Below are 5,276 nucleotides of genomic sequence, written 5' to 3'. Positions count from 1 at the left end.
CAGATGTGCAGGTCACCACGTAGAATTGTTCCATAGAACAAAGCAGGAAGAAAGAAAAGACGGGTTTTCGCACAGGAAAGTCCCACAAACTGCACTGAGACCCCAATGAGCAGATGTTGGTTTTTGTGATTAACCTCGGCCTGGGCAACAGGAGAGCCTGTGCTCTCCTTCTCCTTGCCTCTCTTCTCCAAATCATGGCGCAGAATTTTTAGTTGAGCGTGCGTGCCCGACCTGAACAGGACGTGAAATTGCGCGAGTGGAGGTCAGGCGGCGCCCACCAACAATGAAGAGGCCAATTAGCGTAATTGCGATTGTCTTCAATTTTCCATGGTCTGGCAGACGGGTGAATTGGTCAGGCGGACTTTGCATTTTTCATGAAACCTCATCCAAGGGCGGGATGAAGTTTCCGTTATTAAATTTTTAAAAATCTATGGACTGCATTTTTATCATGTATATGTTCAGGTGACTCGTTGTGACGCTTGGACAATTTTTTCCCCCGATTTTGAAAAAAAATATTGATTTATTTTCAAGTCTTCAGGTCCCCGGGGCAGCTCTCTGCCTTCAGGGAGTTTTCACTCAGCGCTCGGCAGTGCCCACCCTCCTCCCACCTCCACCCCTGGCGGCAGCCCAGCCTTTCAGCACGTGCTTCATGCTGGCTGGCTGTTAGTTGGCCAGCCAGGGTGAAATTGCGGCTGTGGGCCGATTGCGGCTGGTGGTCCATCCCGTGGTCACTCACGGGCCTGCCAGCCCACCTAAAAATCCGGCCATGCTACGGGATCGTTTCCATCTACCCAAGACTGCAGCCAGCGTCTCGGTTTAATGCCTCATTTGAAAGGTGACACCTCTAACAGTGTAGCACTCCCACAATACTGGATTGAAATGTCTGCCGAGAATATGTGCTCAAATCTCTGGAACGGGGCTGGACCCCACGACATTCTGACTCAGAGACACCTAATAATATAAATTTAGTTAATGTGAAGCATGGTTCATTTTGTTATCATATTTGGGAAAAGCCCAAATAAATAATTGCATTTTGCGTTACCTCCAGAAGGAAGGCTACAGCAGGGGAAACATAGGTTGGGATTTAAAGTGAAGTTGGTGACCTTGCCCACTGAGCGATGAGTGCGTCTCTGCCGGTCCTGGAAGCTGGCACTGGATTTTATAGTCCTCGGGCAAACAGCTGCCTGAAGTCATAGTTTCTGCCCACACCCCGCTCACCCTCCAGGCAGGCTGACCTGCCTCCACAGGTGCTGGCCAATTGGAGGGTGCCAAGTTCTTCAATCTCAGCATTGCCCCCCAGGAGCGGCGGCCACTCAGTTCCTGACCAGAAGCAGTGCTGGAAGTGCGGAATAAAGGTAAGTATGATGGATATGCTGGGGCCACACCCAGGCCCTGGCAAGGTTCGGGGGCAGCAATTGAGAGGACCTGGTGTGGGGGAGGGGGGCGGACATTTTTCAGGCGGGTATGGTGGGAGCCCTCCATCAAGCAAAGGGTGCCCAAAGAGGAGGAACCCCTCCCTCGAGCCCACATCAGACCCCCAGGGCCTGGTGCCCTCACCACGTGGTATAGGCAGCACCTGCCGCTGGTAGTTTATCAGCAACGGGAAGAAGCCCTTAAGAGGCAAAAATAGTGGCCACTTAAGGGCTTCAATTGGCTGCCACCTGCTCCATCATTGGTAAAATACCAGTGGAGGTGGGCATGGGCAGGGTATCCCCTGCCATCCCACCCGATCTTACACTCCCCTTACTTCAGGGGTGGGGTGTGGGGGGAGGAAAAGGATGTTCCAGCCTGTTGTCACCGTGAGAAGGTGTCAATAAATTCAACAAGATCAGTAAAATTTAAGAAAATAACCATCAGCTTATGAAAGCTGCTCCATCCAGAACCTCATTCCTCTATGCCTGGACTCACTCTACCAAAGAAAAACAAAATACTAAAGATGTTGGAAATCAAACAGGAACATAAATACCTGGAAACACTCATTCAGCAGGTCAGTCAGTATCTGTAGGGACAATGGATAAGTTTGTGTTTTGGATGTGGGCCTTTCCAATGGTATTCTAACACTTTCACTGAATCTTGTCCTCGCCTCCCAACTTTTTCAAAACTGAGTCTGTTGGGGGCCCCTAACTCTCTCACTGGAGCTCATGTAAACTAACTTCTTCAGTTTTGCACTCAGCTATATTTTAAATTCCTCCTGCTCTGCTATCCTGCTCAGCAGCTTATTCCAAACATTTCTCAATGATAATGACTCTAAGGGCTGGATTTTATGCTCCTGCACTGGTGAGTTGGAAGTGGGGGGAGCTTGTAAAATCTAGTGGGGAGAGAGGTGCAAGAAAGGTGTCAAGTGGTCTGCCTGCCTTTGGGCCTGTTGAGTGCCTTAAATGGACAATTAATGGCCACTTAAGGGTCCCCCCCACCCCCACCCCGCATTGGTATTTTACCTGTGGTGGGTGGAGGCCCACACCATGTAGAAAGCCTGGCAGCTTTTGCTGCGCATGCTAATATTGGACCAGTGGCTGGGGATGGGGGAACCTACTTTGCAGGTCCCCTGGACCCATCGGACACACCCCTTCCCCCCGAGTTTTATTCCCCCTTTTACCTTCTTCTCCAGTCCCTCAAACCCCCCCTCCCCCACCACCACCCCCCAGACCCTTCACTGGGGCCTGCCAGCCTGGGACCAGCAGTACCCCAGACTTGCCTGAGGCTGGGTTCCTCTTCATTGGGACTATCTGTAGTTCCAGTAGTGGCCACCAATCCTGCCTGGCACTGCTGGGACTACAGAGCTTCTGGCCATCTGGTTGGCCAGCAGCTCTCTAAGGCAGGACTTCCTCCCAAGATAGGGGAAGAAATCTCACCTTAAAGCAATGAACACTACTCCCAGTGTTAAATTGTTGTAGGGCGGTCGCTGACATTGTGGGCAGGGATATTTTAGTTGGGAGCATGCAGTCCATAGTGCCCCAAAAAAGCCCTTGACTCGATGACTCTAAACTTGAAGTAAAGCATTTCTTTTTAATATCTGCCTTAAACATACTCCTCTCTCAATGAAATATATATCTTCTGGCATTACTCTCTTGCTTTCCTTTGAATCCTGGGTTTACCAAGATTACACTATTGCATATTTTATATAGCTAAATGTCTTTTTCCTTCTTCCTAGATTTTGCTGGAGAGTCTGTGGAACTGCCAGTTAACCACAAAGCATTTCACTGATCCTTAGTCTAGAGAGATCAACAGAAGTGCACCTGACATTTTATACTTCTGACTTCCCAGAGGTTGAATCCTACCATCTGCCCAATCTTCATCTGTTCACCTCGACAGGGAGTGTCTATTTTTGACCCTACCCTCAATTGACATCCACACATGCACTCCCAAATAGCATCAGGAGTGAAGCATCATTCTTATGCCTTATTTATATCTTTATTACTATTGGCGAATCTGAATGAATACAAGGCAGTAAGGTATATGTTAAAGATGTTCTCGGACATTTCACAGCTTTTTGAAGAAAAATATGGCCAGTTTGCATCTTGGTGCTATTAGTCGATGCTTACTTTAGTATGAAAAGTCACTTGGTGTAGTTTCACATACTAGCAAAGTATTGTTACATAGTTTAGGGTTGGGGAGAGGAGTGCTGCTTTAAGTAGTGTTACATCAATTCCTGGGGGGAGACGGCATGGCCAGCTGTTGCTGCATGGGTTTCTAGAGTGTTATCAATGAGGAACATTGTGTGATTTGCCCAGGTCTGCCCTCAGGGGAACCAGTGTAACTCTGCACAAGAAGTGGTCCTACATGAACACATTATTTGCCTCAGGGTATTTTGTTTTCAGTGAAGCCTATGTGGACATGGTTTGGGCAAGGAATGAACCTTTGTATGGCTGGATTGTGAATTGAAAATAGCATAGTCTATGTATCACATCATCTGAATCTCTCCAATACATGAAAAAAAGAACAAATGCTTAGTCACCATGAAATTCGGGTTTAGTTACGGCTATAATGACATCTGCAGCTGAATGGCCCTGGCAAACCATAACTGAGTTTTGAGCACTGGTGAGCAGGTTACTTCTGAGTAAGTGCCGCTTGATATCATAGTCACACCTTCTATCGCTTTGTTGATGATTGAGAATAGACTGATGGGGTGATAATTGGCTGGGTTGGATTTGTCCTGCTGTTTGAAGACAAGCCATATCTGGACAATTTTCTACATTGTTGGGTAGATGCCAGTGGAACAGCTTGACTAGGGGTGTGACTAGTTCTGGAGCAAAGTCTTCAGCACTACAGCTGGGATGTTGTCAGAGTTCATAGCCTTTGCTGTGCATTCAGCTGTTTCTTCATATCACATGCAGTGAATCAAACTGGCTGAAGATTGGCATCTGTGATGCTGGAGACCTCAGGAAGAACCAAGACGGATCATCCACTTGGCACTTGTGGCTGAAGACAATTGCAAATGCTTCAGCCTGTCTTTTGCACTAATATGCTGGGCTCTCCCATTATTGATATTTGTGGAGCCCCTCTTCCTCCGATTAATTGTTTACTTGTCCATCACTATTCATGATTGGAAGTGACAGGACTCTGGAGCTTTAACCTCATCCGTTGGTTGTGGGATTGCTTAGCTCTATCTGTAGCATGCTGCTTCCCCTTGAAAGTAATGATAGAGTGAGGGATAGGCCAGGCCATGATTGTAGTTGAATACGATCTTGCTGTTGCTGATGACCCACAGCGCCTCATGATGCTCAGCTGTGTGCTGCTAGGTCTGTTCTGAATCTATTCCACTTAGCACAGATGTAGCACCACACAACATGATGGAGGGTGTCCTAAGTGTGAAGATTGAGCCTGATACTGGTGTTTGGCTGAGCTTTTGGTCATTGAACCTAAGGGCAGTAGACGCATGGGAATACTGCTACACGTCAGTTCTCCTCCACTTAACATCCTGACTTGGAAATATATCGCAGTTCCTTCATTGTCACTGGGTCAAAATCCTGGAACTCCCTTCCTAACAGCACTGTGGGTACACCTACACCACATGGATAGCAGCGGTTCAAGAAGGTGGCTCACCACAACCTTCTCAAAGGCAATTAGGGATGGATAACAAATACTGGCCTAGCTGGCAATGCCCACATGCAAAAATGAATATTAAAACACATGCCCGCTATATATATTAAAATTATAAATCAAAAACATGACATCCAGAAAGTCCATATAAAGAGATGTGATATTAGAAATAGGACAGATTGTAGTTCTGGGGACTGGTATTTAATGGAGACATTGGGAGTCTCCCCACTGGTGGA

This window comes from Carcharodon carcharias, chromosome 23 (genome assembly GCF_017639515.1).
Source record: "Carcharodon carcharias isolate sCarCar2 chromosome 23, sCarCar2.pri, whole genome shotgun sequence".
Classification (NCBI taxonomy): Eukaryota; Metazoa; Chordata; class Chondrichthyes; order Lamniformes; family Lamnidae; genus Carcharodon; species Carcharodon carcharias.
The sequence above is the reverse complement of the archived record's forward strand: the minus strand, read 5'-3'. Positions refer to the sequence as shown.